The sequence below is a fragment of the Diabrotica undecimpunctata genome, chromosome 1 (genome assembly GCF_040954645.1).
Source record: "Diabrotica undecimpunctata isolate CICGRU chromosome 1, icDiaUnde3, whole genome shotgun sequence".
Taxonomy (NCBI): Eukaryota; Metazoa; Arthropoda; class Insecta; order Coleoptera; family Chrysomelidae; genus Diabrotica; species Diabrotica undecimpunctata.
The window spans coordinates 73,277,702-73,298,944 of NC_092803.1; the positions used below are offsets into that span (position 1 = coordinate 73,277,702).

The following is a 21,243-nucleotide window of genomic DNA, read 5'->3' on the forward strand; positions in this document are numbered from 1 at the left end:
AATATTGCTCAACTGCTCGCTTGCTACGCCCTATTATGGCAATATCATCAGCATATGCTAAGATTTGTATCGAAAATAGTACCGCTGTCTCTAGTTCGTGTGTCTCGAACTGCCTTTTCCAAGGCAATTTTAAATAGGGGGCAAACCAGGGCATCCCCTTGTCTAAGTACATCCTTTATCTCATAAGATCGAGAATTTTCTCCCTGTATCCTAACGCTGGCTTTTAAGTTAGACATTGTCATTCTCGTTAATCGGATAAGTTTTTCTGGTATACCAAACTCACGCATTGATTGGTATAGTACTGTTCTCTTGACACTGTCGTATGCGGCCTTGAAGTCGACGAATAGGTGTTGGGTTTCAATGTTAAATTCCAATGTTTTCTCGAGGATCTGCCTTATTGAATGAATCTGGTCCATTCTTGATTTTTCTGAAGTAAATCCCGCCCAGTATTTTCCAACTATCCCAACTGTCTAAACTTGTAGCGTTTCGTAGAGAATATTTGGTAGTATTTTGTAAGCAGTTGTTAACAGGGTTATACCACTGTAGTTGTCACACTGGAGCTGGTCGCCTTTTTTATGTAACAGGCATATAACGCCTCGAGACCATTCACAGGGCATGGTCTCATTTTGGCAGGCAAAAAGTCAAAATTTATGCAGTGCTTATACCAGAGCGCCGCCACCATTCTCGTAGAGCTCACTACAAATTTGATCAGTTTCTGGTGCTTTATTATTTTGAAGCTTTTTAATGGCTTGGGCAACCCCTTCAGTGGTAGGTGGTCTTTGGTTTGGGTTGAATAGATACCAATCATTTCGATCTGCTACGGTGTTATATGCTTCTTCGATATAATGGCCGTTAAATTTTGCGTCGAAAAATTAAACCCATCGGTTCAAGATTGAGGCCGTATCACTTATTATATTTCCTTCTTCATCCTTACAACTCCCTATTCTTGGCTTAAACCCTTTACTCATTTTGTTTACATTTCTGTAGAACTTTCGAGTTTCGTTTTGATTTTTTAACCATTCTATATTTTCTAACTGCTTTTCTTCAAATTGCCTTTTTTTCTTCAATGTAATCTTTTTTCTTTCCTTCTTAGGGTCCGGTATTCCTCCTTTGCTCTTCTTGTGCATCTAGCTTAATTTGTCTAAAAATGAAGATGACAACTTTGCATTATTATGACAAGATAATGGATCTTAATACCGACAGATTAAACTAAGTTTATACTGAGAAATAAGCTACAATAAAAAAAAGAAAAATATAATATCTATTTTTAAATTTATATCGATTGTTAAATTTATATATTTATGAATGTCTAGAGTCATAGAAGTATACTAAGGACCTTCCTTTAATTAAAATTGTTATAGAAATTTAAATTGTTGTGTTATTCCCCTTTGTTCTTCGATAGATTATAGTTTTTCTTAGAACATTATTTTTTGTTATGGTAAAATGTAAAATTCCTCATTCCTAGAAGTATAGTATTTTCGGTAGGTCATAAACAAATTCTTAAGAGTCGGATTAGGTTTATTGAGCATTATAAAACTGGGATCTTCATTCTTCTTACATTTAAATTACCAACCTTTTTCGAGTAACACAATAGTCAAAATGAGGTTTAACTACAATGTATAAATCCTATTCAAATATTGAGTGACGCTATTAGGGATAATCGAAATGTAAACAGAGAGATAATATTAATTAAAAAGGAATCTATACAGAGTGTCCGTAAAATATCGACTAAAGTCGATACTTCATAAATTAAAAATCTTTTTAAAAAAATCAGAAATGATAGCGCCATCGGCATTTTTTTAATGTAACACGTTGTATGTTGTGGCATTTTTAGATCGATAAAAATGAGCAATTTTCAAAAAGGTATGATACTCTGGGTCTAACGGACAGAATTTCTTATATATGCGCTTTGAAAATAAATTTTATTAATTTCTAATTATTAATATATATGAATTTGAAAGTAACACAGTAATTAAAACATGACTTTATCTTAAATGTTCGAACTAAAGCCCTTTTTGTATTTGACACTAATCCAAACGTTGTACAAATTCTTGTTGAACCTTATTTATGGTTTTGTCAGAAATATTGTTTATTGTTGTTCGAATTCATTTTTTTTATTCTTCAAAATTTGCTGGGTTCGTTTTATAAATCTTATTCTTCAGATAGCCCTACATAAAATAATCCACAGGGTTGAATCTGGTGACTTCGCTGACCATTCAATACGTCTTCCAATACACCTGTTAAGAAAAATTTCATCTAGGTACCTTCGAACATCTACAGTATAATGCGGAGGTGCACCATCCTGTTGAAACCACAAACTTTTATCAAAACCTCCAGGATTAATTCTACTGAGAACTAAATTAATTAAAATAGGTACGAGATACCCTTTAAAAACTTAAGTTATGTAGCCCGTTTCAATTACCAATAATGTCAGCTCATACGTTTACCTTTTGCGGGTTTTATGTATGATGCTCACGCATCAAGTTTAGTTGTTTTTTTGCCTTCTTCTTCTTTAAGTTCCATCTTCTATCGAAGATTGGAAATCATCATGGCTATGCGGACTCTGTTGACTGCCGCTCTAAAAAGTTCTGCACTACTGCATTCAAACCATTCTCTTAAGTTTTTAAGCCAGGATATTCTTCGTCTTCCCACATTTCGCTTTCCTCGGATTTTGCCTTGCATAATAAGTTGTAATAATGCGTATTTTTGCCCTCTTACCACATGTCCTAAGTACTCAAGTTTTCGTCTTTTGATAGTTAATATTATTTCCGCCCCATTTCCTATCATTCTAGTTACTTCCACGTTTGACATTCTTTGAATCCATGATATTCGTAGGATTCTTCTGTAACACCAAAATTCAGAGGCGGCCAACTTATGCAGATGGACTTGTTTAAGTGTCCACGCTTCCAAGCCATAAAGAAGAGTAGAGAACACGTAAAATCGAAGCATTCTCAGGCGTAGTTCTAACCTTATATCCCGACAACAAAGAAACTTGACTTAAGTTTAAAAAATGATGCACGTGCTATTTCAATGCATGTCCTAATTTCTTTAGTTTGGTCTACATCTGATGTTATCCATGTTCCTAACTATTTATAGTTATTAACACTCTCAATTGCAGTATCTTCAATAGTCAATTGGATATTTGCATGTGCAGATTTAGTCATGATCATGCATTTAGTTTTCTTTAAATTTATCTTTAGTCCGTACTCATGAAAGCGTTCATTAAGGCGTTTCATTACGTTTTGTAAATCATTGTTGTTATCCGTCATTATTACTGTATCGTCTGCAAAACGTTAGTTATTCAAAACTTCTCCATTGATAGATATACCTTCTATTGAGTCTGAGAGCGCTTTTTGAAATACCGCTTCACTGTAGACATTGAAAAGTAGTGGGGACAGCACGCAACCCTGGCGGACTCCTCTCTGAATTTTGATATTTTGGGTGTACTGGTTGTCAACTCTTACCTTGGCAGTTTGATTCCAATATAAGTTAAATATAATTTTCATATCACGACTGTCAATATTTTTGCTTTTTAATATATCTACAAGCTTTTTATGTTGAACCTTATCAAATGCCTTTTTAAAGTCTACAAAACTTAAGTACATGTCCTGATTCATGTCCATGCATCTCTGAACCAGCACATTCAAGCCGAACAAAGCATCTCTTGTACTCATACCATTTCTAAAGCCAAATTGTGTGTCACTAATTTCATATTCAAGAGTTTTAACAATTCTGCTGTGAATTATTTTCAAAAATGTTTTAAGTGTGTGACTCATTAAAGCTATTATTCTGTGATCTGAGCAAGTTGTTGCACTTGGCTTTTTGGAAATTGCTACAAAGGTCGATTGCAGCCATTGTCTGGGGATTGTGGCAGCCTTATATATTAGATTAAAGAGTTCAACCATTACATCAATAACATCTTCATCGACGAGTTTTAATAATTCGATTGGCACATCATCTGGTCCAGTAGCTTTACCCTCTTTTGTGTTTTTGATGGCATAGATGATTTCTTCTCTTAATATTGGTGGTCCGGTATCCTCGGTGATTTCTAATGACAGTTCTTCTCTTTCATCATTAAATAGTTGTTGGATGCTATTTTTTGTGCGTAGTATCTACAATTCTGACGGTTGACCATTGCCATTTACCTGAAATACATGTCAACCAAAACACAAGAGACATACCATAATTACAAGACAATTAGAAACGAAACACATGCACTTGTAAGAAAAGTATAAAAAATGATCACTGGGAACGCTTTACGAAAGAAATGGAACATGATTTTTACGATCTGCAACAGGAAATATGCCGCTTCATAAGAGGTCAAAGAACGGAGGTAAAGGAACTAATAGAACCAAAACACATAGACAAGGATACGTGAATTGACTATGCAGAGGAAGAACAAACGACGCTAGAATCGGAAACACCAGAAATTACCACCAATGAAGAACTTAATATAAATGTACAGGCAGTTCGGAAAATACTTAAAAACCTGATGAACAAAAAAAAAACAGCAGGTAAAGACCAGATACCAAACGAATTACTGAAATATTGTGGAGCAGCCATGACGAAAAAATTAACAACATTAATTAATAAAATTATAACCACACTAAAATACTGGAAGAATGGGTAACTAGCGAAGTAATTCTACTAATCAAAAAAAGGAGATAAAGAACAACCATAAAACTACAAAGGCATAAACTTGTCAAATACTACGCTAAAACTTACAACTATAATTTGCTAATAAAGTGCTAATAAAGCAGAGGATAAGTTTAGCAGATGAACAACAGGATTTTTGTAGTGGAAGATCGTGTACAGATGCAATATTCGTTATAAACCAAATTACTGAGAAATCACTAGAGTATAATAGATCAGCATTTCTGTGTCTGATTGACCTAAAGAAAGCGTTTGACATAGTAAGAATCAAAGATATAATCCATCTTCTGTATAATAGAGAAGTTCCCCTAAGTATTATAAAAACTATCAAAAACATCTACTAAAACAACAAAATGGAAGTTAGAGTAGAGAGACAACTTACAGCAACTATAGAAATGAGCAGCGGAATAAGACAAGCAGATTCATTGAGCCTCATGCTCTTCAATTTGATCATGGATAAAATCATCAAAACCATTAACAAAGGAAGAGAATACAGAATGGGAAACAAAGAAATAAAAATACTGTTACGCAGACGGCGCAATATTGATAGCCCAAGATGAAGATAGTCTACAAAGACTGGTCCACAGATTTAACCTAAAAGCAAAAGAATTTAATATGACAATCTCATCTCAGAAAACTAAAACAATAGTAGTCAGCAAAGAACGGACCAGATGTAAAATAGAAATTGATGGCATCAATATTAAACAAGTAATGGAAATAAAATACCTGGGAATTACACTGTCTAGCTATGGAGACCAGGGCAAAAGAGGTGAGAGATCATGTACAAAAAGCAAATAGACTGGCCTTTGTAACACTATATTGCGAAACAAACACATTAACACTGAGATGAAGTCAAGAATTTATAAAGCCAGTGTAAGACCAATAATGACATATGCCTCAGAAACAAGACCCGACACAGCCACAATACAAAGGCTACTGGAAACGGCAGAGATAAGAATACTGAGAAGAATTACAGGAAATACGCTGAGAGACCGAAAGAGAATTTAAGACATTAGAAGAAAATGTAACGTACAGTGTATAAAAGAATGGACTCAAAATAGAAAAAAGAATGAAATAACTACATAAGCAGAATGTAGGAGACCCGTGTCGTCAAAATAGCTTAGTCGTCAGAATTGCTTATAAAGAGAAAGAAGAAAAAGACCTTGCGATTTAATGTAAAAGTAGCCTCATCATAAAAAATAATGTTTTGCTTCGCAAAATTGTATTCTTTTATCTGGATCATCCTCGATTAATTCCTGTACCAGTGTGCACGTAATGGGATGCCAAGTTTTATTAATTTGTGTATCTTCTTTAAAAGTAAGTAGAACATCTAATGCTGTATCATAATTTACAGAAGGATGGCCTGATTTCCGTGCATTTTCAACCGCACCAGTTTCTGGAAATTTCTTTTCATTCTTACTTACTGTTATGGGCTTTTCTGGATATTTACCATATATATAATAAATAAATTGCACACTACCATCTAAGTTCCCAATATCTCTCCATACCTAATCATCTTGAGTATTTCAATTCTTTGCTTTACGCTTAAATAAAATTTATTTCTACTTTAAATTAATTTTATACAATAATACAGGACATTTATCATTCAATAATACAACAATTATTCTTTTACTTAATTTTATTGAACGTCAATAAAATAATGACATTTCACTAAAAACTAGTACTTTTTGCGATTGATAAAAAATAATTTATTTTCGAAGCGCATATATTTCAACCTTTTTGGAATCAGCTCATTTTTATTGGTCTAAAAATGTCTCAAGACACAGGGTGTTACATTTACAAAAAAATCTGATGGCGTCATTACTTTAATGTGTACCACTCTGTATATTTAAATTTGGATGTTAAATGTAAGTCATTAAAATTAAATATTAACGTGTTTTAGATTTTTTTCAAAAGGCTTTTAGCTTAGGAAATATCCAATTTATTTCATACTTTACGGACACACTGTATATTGAAAATACATATTTGTAGTATAAATTACTTATTCCCAGATAAAAGTATCAGTCGTAGCAGAAATAAAGAATTAGAAAAAGTATTAGAGTATTAACTAAAATATTGACAAGCTCGTTAAGGAAAGCTTGGTTCGTTTCGAATTCAGCTTCGACCGGCTCGAAAAAAAATTTGGTTCGGCTCGAAGCTCGGCTTTCAAGAAACAAACCGGCTTGAGCTCGAAACTGAGCTCGTCAAACCAGCTAAACCTCGAGCCAAGCCAAGTTAAGCTCGAGCTTGTGACCATTCCTACCCCTCGCAGTACTGCGTAGTGCTATCAACCAAAATTTGCCGCCTTTCACTGCTGTCCGCAAGGCGTATTATATCGTCTGCATATCTGAGATTATTTACTAGTGTTCCGTTAATTGATATGCCTTCATTGATGTCTTCTAGTGTCTCTTTAACCATCTCTTCTGAGTAATATAGTAAAAAGTAGAGGGGATATGCCACATCCTTATATTACTCATCTTCTGAAACATAACATACATATAAAATACAATATATTTTACGTGACTGTGTGCACTATGTACATAAGCGTATTGAATATAATATAAAAGAACTTTTATTAGAAATTATAACTTTTAATAAATAAACTATTAATCTGCAAATTTAGTAAGAGTGTTTGCATTATTATTTTTGATATTTTTTTCACCTTTTAGTATTATTTGCCTTAACGTATGTCCATACTTTATTTTGTCTCAAACCTTATTTCTTTCATCCATTAAATAAAGTGTACAGGAAAAAAGAAATTAATTTCGCTGCATTTCCGCTCCGTAAATTTGACGAGACATCGAAGTAAAACCGTCTTTCATCTTGTAAACAAAGCCAAACAATCCAATCAATTTTTATGGGTACATACGAAGTGATATGAGACTGGCTTGAATGTGGGAGATGTTCAGGTTTTATCAGATGAGTTTTTCGTTCCTAATGATGTTTAAAAAATATGGATGGATTATATAAAAAATATTTGGATGAAACAAGTTAGGTTGAACATTATTCAATTCAGTTCTAACGTTTAATACAGGATTTGTATATAGCGACAGAAGTTTATATATATAATGAAGATTTTTTATGTTTTAATGGGTGGCGTAAATAAAAATGCTGAGATAGATGAATGAAGTGACAAAAAAGGATGCAATTAAAAAAGAATATTAAGGGTGGCACCAACCGATGCCAAAATGAGAGAGCATAAATTATATCGGTTTGGGTATGTTCAACGTCGAGACGTTAATTACCCAATACGAAGACTTGTTGATTTGCAAGTTCCTGAGAGGAGTAGTAATAGTAGAGGAAGATCAAACGAGAAGTGGGGGAGACGCTCAGGCAGGACATGTCGGTAAAGGCGATTGATATTGGTATGGCCGAAGATATAAAATTTGGAGAAATGTATTTAGGGAAGTCGACCCCGCATAGGAATAAAGGCAAAGATAATGATGATGTTTTGTACTTAACGGGTAAAATTACAGTTAAATGTGATGTTTTAAACCAACTATTAATATAATATGAGTAACTCAAAAGTTGACCCTTTGGTTTTCTTTAACCCCATTGTTAATTATAAAACTCTTCTTTCACTCACGCTAATTGCTGTACTTTAGAACTATGATTACACTAGATCCAATGATTTAATACTCTTTAGTCTTCTTACTTGATGTTGTGTGTCTGTGTGTGGTGTGTGTGTGTGTGTGTGTGTGTGTGTGTGTGTGTGTGTGTGTGTGTGTGTGTGTGTGTGTGTGTGTGTGTGTGTGTGTGTGTGTGTGTGTGTGTGTGTGTGTGTGTGTGTGTGTGTGTGTGTGTGTGTGTGTGTGTGTGTGTGTGTGTGTGTGTGTGTGGTGTGTGTGTGTGTACGGGCGCGTGTGTGTGGGCGCGTATGTGTGTGGGCGCGTGTGTGTGAGTGTGGGCACGTGTGTGTGTGTGTGTGCGCGTGTGTGTGCGCGCAAGTGTGTGTGTGTGTGGGCGCGTGTGTGCATGTGGGCGCGTGTGTGGGTGTGGACGCGTGTGTGGGTGTGGGCGCGTGTGTGGATGTGGGCGCGCTTGTGGGTGTGGGCGCGTGTGTAAGTGTGGGCGCGTGTGGGGGTGTGGGCGCGTATGTGGCTGTGTGTATGTGTGTGTGCCCTGTCTCGAAACAAAAAATCTAATACCGTCATTATGTTTTATTACTTTAAGAAACTGAATTCACTACAAATTTTGACCATGATGAACGGCATATGGAATGCAATTTTTAGATTCCCTTGCCGAATAATTTATCAAGCTGTTTGCTTTGCAAGTTTTAGAAGGCACAGTGGTAAAAAATTGAATTCGATTTCGCCAGGTAGAAATCGTTTGATTTATCTTTTTGTTTTTAGATGGCGTAGTTACGTCCGTATATACCGTAAAATACTATATTAAAATTATAATGTAAATGTAACTAAAATTCGAACTGGTGCATTTTTCCATAAATATTTCCCTTTATTAACTTTTTATTGTAGGTTTATTATACTCGTTTTCTCCACCAAACCTTTTGTTTCCCACATATTTATACACATAAATGGCAACTTTTAGTAACTAAAAAGTACAAAACACACGCTATAGTATTTCCATCCCACCTTCGTCAGCGGTCGTTAAAAAACATCATAAATATAACCTTTATCCGAAACAACCCAAGGCAAATAAAACACTGAAATACGTTTGTAATCTCCCAGCCCATCTGTTAGCATACTTCCAAACTTCGCTGATGCCGTTTTTTATCTACCTATTCGTTCATAGAATAATTAAATGGTAGAATTTTGGACAGTCCCTCCTTACACTTTTGATAAAATTGAATGATTGGACTGAAGAATTAGAGAATTAAAAAAGAAGTATTTGGAAATGTGTATACATCTGGTTAAACCGTATGTAAAGATAAATGGTAGTTAAATATTTTTTGTATTGTAATGATTTAATCTTTTAATAATACACTATTTTTCTTTCGTATAACTGACGAAGTACCTTTGGCTATTCTGCTTTTTGGAATCACCAACTGGTTTCTCTTTTCTGAACCATCATCATTTTCCGGTCGTTTCATATTAATTTTTCATTATTTTTTAAGCAAGCTGCCTTTGGGGGTTTTCTTCTTTCCATTTTCGAATTTTCTGTAAAATTGGATCTTTCTCTTGTTCGTCTATGATCTTAGTAGGCGTCCACTCATCGTTGACCATCGTTGTTCTTTGCAATGCTACTTCCTTGGATTGTGCTTTCATGCAATGGGAACACTCACAGAAAGAGAATCAGTGTTTATGTGACTAACTTTAACCCGATGCTCAATCGTGAAATCGTATTCTTGAAGTCGTTCAATCCATCTGGCTATCTGATCCTCTGGATTCTTAAGCTGCATTAACCACACGGCATGATCGGTTCGAATTAAGAACTTCCTTCCATAGAGGTACTGATAGAAGTGTTCTAGTGATTTCACTACTGCTAGAAGTTTTCTTTACGTGACGCAACAATTTGGCTTAGAGTTTAAAAGCCCTTTACCTAAAATATCCAAGGATTCGTTCCTATCCTCCTTGAATCTGAGATAGGCTCCTTCAATCTTCCCATATTATTTGCATCTGTATTTCAAATAAACTCTCCTTTTGGCAGTGGATACGCTAATATTGATGTTGTGATTAAATGCACATTACTTGATTCTGACAATGGATACCCTAATATTGAAGCTGTCAATAAAAGTTTCTTCAAGGTTTTAAAGACAGTTTGACAGTCACCATCCCAACAGTAAAACCTTTTTCTGTAAGTCGTGTTAATGACTTAGCGGCATCTGCAAACTTCTTAATGAACCTCCGAAAGTAAGTACATAGCTCAAGAAAAGTTCCTACTTAATGTATGTCAGTCGGTTCTGGCCATTCTTTAATGGAATCTATTTTTTCCTTGTTCACGGTACTTCCTTGCTTTCTATATGACCCAGGTAATTGATTGCACTTTAAAATAACTAGCACTTCTTGGAGTTTAACATCAATTGGGCAATTAAGTCGATTAAAAACATCTAAATTCTTAGATGGTCTTCAAAAGTCTTCCCCAAGACGATGATGCCCTCTAAATACACCCCTCACGTTTTAAAAGATATAAGCATCTCAACACATTTTTCATAAGCCTCTCAAATATCTCAGGAGCATTACAGAGTCCAAATGGCATAACGTTTTATTGTCACACTGTCTGTGACTGTCTTCTCCTTATCTACTGGCTCCATTTCTACCTGCCAGTATCCAGACTTCAAATCAAAAGTAGAAAACAATTTACTTCCAGCCAGTGTATCCAACTTGTCATCGATCCGAGGCAGAGGTTAACTATTGTTCCTGGTAACATTGTTCAACAAACGATAGTCCATACAGAACCCCGTAGTTCCCTATTCTACTTGACCAGGACCACATGCAAGGCCCAGGGGCTGATAGAAGGTTCTATCGCCTTTCGTCATTTCCTAAACAATCCTTTCTGCTCCCTCTCTCTTGCGGTAGTCGTCCAGCTGTTTGACGAATTGGCTTAGCATTACCAGTGCTATTTTTATGTTTAACAACGTTCCCGTTGTTCCTTCTTTCGGTACGAAGATGTCACGATACCGCCAAAGAAACTCCCTTAATTTCATTTTTTTCCTCCGATTTAGAGACTGGAAAAAAAAATGCAATCATTTGGTTGAACTTGTTATCGTTAAAATTATTGGATATTGTCATCTGTTTATGTATTTCCTGCTGGTGAGTTTCTTGATTTGTGTTGTGCCTAGGCTGTTAACTTAAACTTCGTGCGTGTCCTCTTTCACCACAACTACAACAGCTTATGGTCCTTGTTTGCTTGTATGTAAAGGTGGATATATATATATATATAATATATATATATATATATATATATATATGTATAAATATATATATATATATATATATATATATATATATATATATATATATATATATATATATATATATATATATATATATATATATACGCTGGAACCGAAAATAATTCAAATTATTATTTTTAGATGAAATTGCATGAATTTACATGAATGCCTCCTTTATACACCTGTTTTTTCTAGAAAATTGATGTAAAATGCTACTGAAAATTAGTGTAAAAAAACACGGTCGACAACCCGCACCCACAAACAGCCCATTGTTTCCAGCGTATCGGATTCCAAGCACCCCTCGACTGAAGAACCCCATCCGCCAATGGATTTTGCAAGTTTTTTACATTGTAATTGGATTTGCGTGTACGCTGAGAGTTCAATCATAGGTCAATTTATTCTGCTTGTTACACTGAATTCTGTAGGGTATAAAATGTTACCAATTTATTTAACACCAAAAATACACTAGAGCTACCTACGTGACTGCATTAATAATGATGATGTGAAAACCACTCGCACGAGGGGAAGGTATATAATGATCAATACAGTTTTATTTAACCATGATATATTTGATTTCTTTTCTTTTCTGATAGATCGTGGTTCTGAAGCTGTTTTCTTGTGGCATATTTTACATTAACAACAGTATTTGTTTGGTAATAAGCCACAACAATCAAAATTAAAATTACACGTTCTTGATGTATCGACTTCCACTCCGAAAATAAGAATAAGGTTTTTTGTCAAATTACTGTGAATACATTTTTAAAAGAGTTTAAACTTACTTAAAATATATTGTTATATGCCACGAGATCAAATTCTAATATTTTTATGACTGCTGTTTTTATGTTGTTACAGAATTAACGGTCACTTACTAGTGATAAAAAACCTGATAGAGAAGTCTGCAGAATACAAAAAACCATTGGCACTGATATTTGTCGACTACGAGATAGCATTTGATACCATAAGTCATCAGAAAATGTTAAAGGCATTGACAGAATGCCAAATAGACCATCGCTACACGAACATAATCAAATATATCTACCACATATGCCACATATAAATGCCACAGCTTGCATAAGACTACCTGAACAAGAAACAAATAAATTCTATATACAGCGAGGAGTACGGCAAGGAGACACCGTCTCTCCAAAGCTATTCACGACGATTTTAGAACTTTCTTGTAAGAAGGCATATCTGAACGGGCATTGTATCAACATAAATGGAGAAAAGCTCGGTCATTTGAGATTTGCAGATGGCATCGTCCTTATAGCCGATCGTATGGATCATGCTATAATAGTGTTTGAAAAATTATATCACGTTTCCTTAGAGGTCGGACTAAAGATTAATATAAACATGACGCAAATAATGACTAATCTGGTGCTAAATCGAAATATTGCTATTGATGGAAAGGATATTGTGCAAACTACATCATATAAGTACTTAGGATATGAAATTCGGTTGGGCAGAGATAACCAGTACATCGTAGAATAAAAACAACAGACGCTATCAAAAAAATCGCGTCGTTAAAATGGAATTGGATAGAACATGTCGCCAGATTATCAGACAATCAATGGACAAAATGTATTGTCGAATGGAGACCAAGACAAGAAGTAATACGGAGCAGAGGACGCCCACCAGCTAGATGGACTGACGACCTAAAGCGTGTTAGCAATAACTGGATGCAAGCCGCACAAGACAGAGACAGATGGAAAGAGCTGAGAGAGATCTATGTCCAGCAGTGGGCGCATACAGGTTGATGATGATGATGATAATTCTAAAATTATAAATAATATGTAGATCAGCTTTCTACACTGCGGCTTTAGTCAAACATATCCATTTTTCTTAAAAAGCCTATTATCCCTTTAGAACAATTATTTGTTACCTGGTGGCCAGGTTCTAAAAAGGCCTACCTTGAAGTTGCAGATAATATATATTCTCTGCATTTGCGATGCTATCTGAGTAAGCAGAGATTAGTTTTTTGAAGCTCTAAGGGTATTTTAACCTTCCGAGTAAAAGGTTGTAATAACTTTTTTGCTTGCCTTCGACTTGGAATATTTTCCCAGTAGCATACACTAAGTTCATTTTCCTATTTTTAGACATCCTTCACTATGCGGATTAATCTCTTTATCAACATTTCCCTGGCACTCATAACAAAATAACTTTGATGTGCTTCGCTAGTAGCTTAATGGGCTATTTGCAGTTACACGCTGTTAGGGATTTAATAGTCTTCAGTACAACTTGGCTGTCTGAAATAATACATATGTTGCGTGACTAAAGGTGTTTTTCAGACACTTTTAAGAACAAAAGGGAATTTCCTCCTTTTTACAGTCTAAATCAAACAGTCTAACTCACTTATTTGTCTCTTATCAAAACTGCTTCCTCTTCTTTTGTCTTGATTGCTGCATGGATATAGTTGTCTACAATATTCCAACCAGTAGGTCCGTATCTCTACTGCCCCACTTGGGGCAGTAGAGATACGGACCCCCGTATTGGGTCCCCCAATGTTGGGCACCACCCTTCCAGGTCACCTCCTGCACTTGCTCTCTTAATTTCCATTCTGGTGCAACGTCACTCCCTGCAATAGCTTGGCGTACTTTGCAGTGTTCAATACGCTACACCACACAGGCAGCGTAGGTCACCATCGACTGGAAAACTCCATTTACACCCTTCTTTTGGTGCTACCTGGGCCATAAATGTTCGGTGTTAGCTGTACCAATTTCAACGCCTCCAGACTGCGGTTCGTGTTCTCCAGCGTCTTTTGGAAGTGCACTCCGAACCTTAATCTCTCCGACAGCTAGACTCCGAGGTACTTAATCGATTTAACCGGTGCAACCTCCACCCCTTGCACTATAAAGCGAAGAGAAGATTTGTTTCGGCTTCCCTTGAGAACTACTACCTCGGTTTTCTGAGGTGCTAGCTGTAGATCGTTCTCCCTAATTCTTATACTAATAATTCTTATATTTTTTATACTAATAGGACGCAGGGCTGTGTTAGCAGCATTAGCCATGTCCGTTTTCTGACTCGCCTTCGCAATAAGTGTAAGATCATCGGTATAAGATACAATAGCGCATCGCGTAGCCTTGCATTTGTAGCTTTAGCCCCTTATCGTATAGGGTTTTCTACAGCTTGGGACCTAGTACCAAACCCTGCGAAACACCATGCGACAACCTAATGTTGGTATCTTCTTTACTTATGGACCTGTCAGTAACGTATCTGTCAACCACGTTAACCAGGTACTCACTGACGCCCAATTCTCTCAGCCTGGACATGAGTTCTTCCCATCATGCGGTGTTAAAGGCATTCTGGACGTCTAGCAGGATGAGATCCACCCATCTCTTTGTATTATGCGTGACTAACGAGGTCACTTCTGGGACCGCATATATGGTGGACCTTTTGACCCTATTTGACCGTATTGGCGGTCACTCAGCAAATTTCTAGCTCTCGCTCAAGGCGGCCTTTCACAAGCTGTTTGTTCAATTTAGCTACCGAACTAAGAAGTCAAATTGGCCGAAAGCGTACCTGTTTCTCGTCCCCTCCATCTTTCAGGATAAGGACAACCTTATCGTCTTTCAATCGAGTTGGAAACTGCTGTTGTTGTTGCGTATTATGTTCTTTGACATTTCCTTTATTTTTTTGTAATAGAACTCTGTGGAGTTATAATACTTCATAATTATTTTATAACCTTATAGAAAAGCTACTCCGACAAGGAGTATTGACCACAAAACACAAACTCTGAAAACCGTAGAAGTAAAAAACTATTTATTGCTTCAACCAGAAATTACTTACTACAAGACTGTAATTAAGTTGCAAGAAAGTCAGGTAAATTGGCTAATCTAATAAAGCTAAACTTTCCTGAATGAAGTTCGCTTAACACAACTACTAACAAGTTTTAACTTGGCATTTCACAAAAAAGCAGCTCCATCAAGCTACAGTGAAATAGAGATTGGTTATTTAAAGTTCCTGGTCAATTTTTTTAGCGTTCTTTTATTTATTATATAAAATAGGATTCATTCTTATAACGATCTACAAAGAGAAATAAAATCATAGGGAGAAGAATCATAAATAGGAGACACTCAATTTTTTATCAATAGTTTAATTATACATAGTCACTGAAAAAAATCGTAATTAGGGCAGACCAGGGCTTCCTTCTTTTAGGTAATCACTTCTACAAAGAATTTAAAATAAATATTACAGCACCTCACTTGTATATATAATTAATTGTCTGATATTGTTAAAACATAAATTTAAAAAAATAAGGTAGTTTAAAACAAGTTTAAGCCCCTTTTGGTTACTTTTGTGACATATGTGGGAGTGTTGTTTGTCAGTAATGTAATAAGATTCATTAACACGGTCATTAAAATTTAAATCAAAATGCATGAAAGCTCAGTGATTGACAACAAACCATTGGAAATAAAAATATTCAAGCAGTAATCGTTAAAAAAGTACATATCTTTTGAATATAAATGTGGATATAATGTGTGAAGATATAATTTTAGTATTAGATTCAATATTAGTGTACAAAACTAACTTAAATTAACAAAATCCCAGTATTCTATTATAATAGTTAATACAGCTATATCCTTCTGAATTTATAAATATACTGAAAGTTTTAGTATGATGTTTTAATATGAAGGATTTAATATGATAACAAATTTAATTTCGTCAAAAGACCAGGTGAGAGGGGTGATTTAAATAAAATAAGAAAGTGAGAAAGCCAAAAGAACAATCGTGGAGAAGATAGAACAGATGCAAAACTGTCAATGCTGCATAAAGTTTCTTCAAAGGATCTTCAAATAAGTATTCCCTCACTCCAGAAGGAGTCAAGTGAATACTCTCAGTGAAAAACGATGAAGATACCCTGAAGGAACTTATGGTTCTAGGAAAAACTGGCGTTTACAAATAAGTGGTAAACTGGGACACATTGAAATAGATTTATCCAACAGTTCTACAGAGGGGAAATGACCTGTACACAAAAGTATGTAGAATACTACAGGCTAGCTTAGGACTACATATCAAAAGGATGGAGGCTTATAAAGGTGACTTTTATACCGATACCTGGCAAAATCACTGGACAGGAAAAAGCTAAGGTCCTGAGGTCGATAAGTCTGATCTGTAGGCAGATTAGGGATAGTGTATTGCAGGGACAGTATGCGTATCGAGCAGAGGTTTCTACGGAAACAGCACTGCAGCATCTCCTAAACAAGGTGAAAATCGTTCTAGAAAACTAAGAGGTGATGGTGGGTGTATTTTTTGATATAAAGGGGACATTTGACAACACATTCTATGAAGCAATCGCAAGGACGATTCGTCTAAAAGGAACAGACGAAACACGCTGCAGATGGATAGTCTGCATGCCGAGAAGTGTGTGATATACGCAACGCTACTAAAAGATAGAGTGGCGGCGCAACTAGCTAGAAACTGCCGCAGGAAAGCCTTAAGCTTCAGAGTCTGTAGCATAGAAACTAAAAAAATATAACCAGTCCTATGCCAGGAGAAAGCCTGGACTATAGGTTTGGGTGCTTAAGTATGTATATGTTCTATATCCTCTAGTGCCGACTCCACTAATGAAGGTTGGCTATAACTATTGTAAATTCGTCTCTACCTTTTACTTTTCTTAAAAGCGTTTCTGTGTTTAACCCGTTTTAGTTGCGAATGTTTTTCAACCAGGATATTTGTCTACTACCAGAACTCTTTTTTCCTTTGAATTTACTCTTCATAAATAGCGGCAATAACTAGTACTTATCATTTCTATGTATATGCTCCAAATATGCGGTTTTTCTCCTTTTAATGGTGGTCAAAAGTTCTCTGCCTCTTCCCATTCTGTGCAACACCATTTCGTTAGTAATATGATCGGTCCATGGTTTCAAATTTCTCCTAAAAAGCCACATCTCAAAAGCTTTCAGCTTTTTTCATTAAGTTAACATTAACAGTAAAAGCTTCGGCACCATAAAGATGTATATAGTGGATATAACATTTTACCATCCGATATCGGATTTGCATTTGAGTCTTTGGTTACTCAGAAATTTCGTTATCTTCAAAAAGCCTTTTTTTTTTTGACTGAGGTGGAAAGGTTCTAAACCGACTAGGGAAGATGTCCCTAGTACTGTTGGATTCGATCCGGAAAGGAGCACATGCTAGGACATAGCATCCAAAGTATGGATTATATGCGCCACATACACCCCTGACCAGTCGCCTACCAACTAAAAACCACCCCTTCTTCTTAGTAAAAGGGTTCTTGCCTAAAAACGATAAGAACCACTTAAAATGATATGCAGAGAAGGTATTGTGGGGAAACAAAATATGGGTTCATAAAAGTGCAGGTGTGTTCAGCCTGACAAGGAAGGAATGTGAATTAAAAGAGGCATGAGATCGTGAAAACTACGTACATAATATAATTACAGATCTGGCTGTAAAGTGCCGTCTATTCCGTCGTGCAGCCGAGCTGTAAAGAACTCATGACAGCGTATTATGTAATTTGTTACCTCAACCACCCTGTTCCTGTCTCGCTCTTTCTAGCGTCTCCTTTTTCTTTATAATTTGCGTAATTATGTCGACAGTAACATCGTAGGATTCTTTGTTTTACGTCGCTTTCTGTATCAGATTGTTGGGCGTTATCGCTCCTAGCCTTGATATTAGATTATTCCATTCTCTTTGGAAAGTAGTGCAAGCAAAAATGCAGTGTTCTGCGTCGTCTATGACACCACAATGCACAAATAATTTGTTGTCTTCTTTATTCTATACGTGTACGACCTAAAGGAGCCATGGCCGGTGAGAAATTGTGTAAAAAAATAATTTAACCTTCTGAACCTACATTTAGACCAAGTTACCACATCAGGGATTAACATTTTGGTCCATTGTGCCTTCTCCGTTTGTGCCTCCCATTCATTTTGCCATATTTGGAGCATATGTGATCTTACTTCGGATTTTATTTCCGGTAAATGACCGTTTTCTCTGTTATATAAAGTGTCTCTTTCTTTAGCTAGGAGGTGAATGGGGAGCGTACCTGTTATGACCTGTAGGGCAATCGTAGAAGTAGTCCGGTATGCGCTTGCTACCTTTAGTAGATGCTTCCTTTGTGCCTTTGCAAGCAGTTCTTTATACTTAGCCATTCTCAAGGCTTCGTACCATACGGGAGCGCCGTATAAGAGGGTAGAATGCACAATCTGAAGGTACATTCTTCTTTTGAGGGCACTTGGGCCGCCGATATTTGGCATAATTTTTATTAATGCCGCGGTTCTCTCTTCTGCTCTTTGGACTACTTTCATCTTCAAAAAGCCTGCACTTAATTGTTCTGTTCTTGATGGAATTTCTGATTTCGAATTTAGATCTTCAGTAATCCAGACTCCTAAGTATTTCCATTTTTTCACTTGTTCAATATCTTTATTTTTTATCTGGATCCTTGTTATGACTTTACCCCTCTTACTGCTAACCATGGTTTTTGTTTTCTTCGTGTTTATTGTTAAACCAAACTGTTCCCCAGTATCACAAATTGTGTCTAGGGGCACTTTCAGTGATAATGACTGTATCGTCGGCATAACGAATGTTATTTATATTTTCACCATTTATCTTGATCCCTTCCCTACAGTCTTTAAATGCTTGTGTAAATAACCCTTCGGAGTATATATTAAATAGTAATGGTGAAAGTACACAACCTTTTCTCACTCCTCTACTTATCTGTTGCGCATTCAGCTGTTTCCATCTAATGTTACCTATGCCTTTTGGTTTCAATAGGGATTTCTCACTATGTTAATATAATTTATTTTTGTCATTTTTTTTTTGCTTTAGACATTTTATGGGAACATTATGTTTAACTTCGTCGAAAGCTTTCTTTCATAGTCTATAAATGCAACGAAAAGATATTTGTGCTGGTCTTGACATTTTTTAGCAAGAGTTGTGAAACTATATAGAGCTTCTACTGTTTCAAAGCCATCATCATTATGATTCTGGCTTTACAACCCTGCGTGGGTCCTACTCCAGCCGTCTCTATCTATTGCCTTGTTCTCATCGCAATCTGTATTCTCTATAGGTGTGATCTGACATAATTTGGAGTTATATTCTTCGTCGGTGAAGAGAAATAGAAAATACATACCAAATAAAGAAGAAATATAAAAACATGAATTAACCCCACCCAAACGGAATACCGTTTGTACCCTCAATATTTGCGATCCCTGTAATGGGACAAAACGGTGTATTTATCACACTAACATGAGGTGCAAACCGTGGTCTTTCTTCTTTTCACTGTATATATTCTCTTTTTTTTTATGGCGACGTCAACCAGCGAAAGCGCCTTTCCACGAGCTGTCTGATGCCTCTTATGCCGGCTTAACGGAGAAAATTTATGTTACACCAACGTTATCGTGTTAGGGGATACCATTATAGGATTTTGTTAATTTTCAGTGATTCGTTAATTTCCCATTGAAAACCGCATATCCACTTTAGATTATATAAGATTATATACTGCGTTCGAAGTCTTTTTGAAAAGTGTGGCTGGAACCACAGCCTATAGTCTTACAACGAAACTATTCCGTCAACCGCTAGTTATCAGAATTTGTCGTTAAATTGATTATATTATATAGAAGACAAAGAAAAAGATTTCTACATCAAATTAGTTTTATTTTTTGTAAAAATACTAAATTATAGTTGACAAATCGTATACTAATTAACCCTTTCTTTTTTTAGGTGAGTGCTTCCTTGTCATTTTTCGAATTTGGTAAGTTAAAATTTTGAATTCTGAAGGGTATATAAAGTAAACAATATATAAAGAATAGTAGAAAAATGTAACTTGTCTTTCACACACAATACAAAAAATCCAAAACGCTGATTGAATAATTAAATTACCACTTTAAATATGTAGAACACAATAATTATTGTATAAATACGCAATAATTAATAATATTTTTCATTATATTTAGATATATAGATACCTAATATTAGGCTTATAAAAAATTAGACACAACGAGTCTGTTGCGAGTAGCATGCGCCTACAGGACTGTATCTGCGGCGGTCTTGTGGACTATCACGGGTTGTGTTCCTTTGCATGTGTTAGAGCAGTAGAAAAGAAAAGAGACATCTCTATGGAAGAAAAAAGCATTTGACAACAGCTATAAAAAAAAAGAAAGGGAAAGATCAATGGAAAAATGGCAAGAAGAGTGGAACAACAAGGAAGATGTTGCTCAGTGGACAAAGATGCTGATCCCGAGCCTAAGGGACTGGGTAGATTATCTGTTTTAGGGCGTATCTTCATAGGTTCAGAAAGACAGATGCAGATAAATGCCTATACTGCGAATATTGCGACACTGTTACTCACACAATGCTGGAGTGTAATAGATGTACAGTGGACAAAAACAAGAATGTATAAAGAAATAGGTATGAACCCTGTGACTGTAAGAGATGATCGTAAAGATGACGGGAAATACGGAGGGATGGAATAGTGTTCACAATTACATCCAAGCAGTCATTAAAAAGAAAGAAGAAGAAGAGAAATACCAACCGGGCTAATGACAGAGATAAGATCTAATTACTATTTTAATGGGAATAAGTCGCAATTGAAGGTTAAAATAAGTTTATTGACGTTTGAATTTTTGATCTTTGATCTTGCACTGATAACTTGTTTATACTCCAAAAATTAATATAAAAAAGAATAGCGGTTGGTACAGAAGTACATCTAGCCTTCATCGACCTAGAAAAGGCGTATAATACAGTTCCAAGACTTAAATTGTGGCAAGCTTAACAACAACTCG

At 35.8% G+C, this 21,243-nt stretch overlaps 1 protein-coding gene across 3 annotated transcripts in view; it reads left to right on the forward strand.

Annotated features, from left to right (window-relative positions):
* LOC140450695 (uncharacterized) overlaps positions 1–21,243 on the forward strand; it is a 651,216-nt gene that overhangs the window by 45,780 nt on the left and 584,193 nt on the right. Inside the window, exon 1 of one of the 3 annotated variants that reach the window (XM_072544369.1) lies at positions 20,195–20,213. The exons of the other annotated variants lie outside the window; for them this stretch is intronic. The gene's annotated coding sequence lies outside the window, so the exon portion shown is untranslated. Of the gene's footprint in view, positions 1–20,194; positions 20,214–21,243 lie in introns of those variants that run through there. 3 annotated transcript variants of the gene reach the window in all.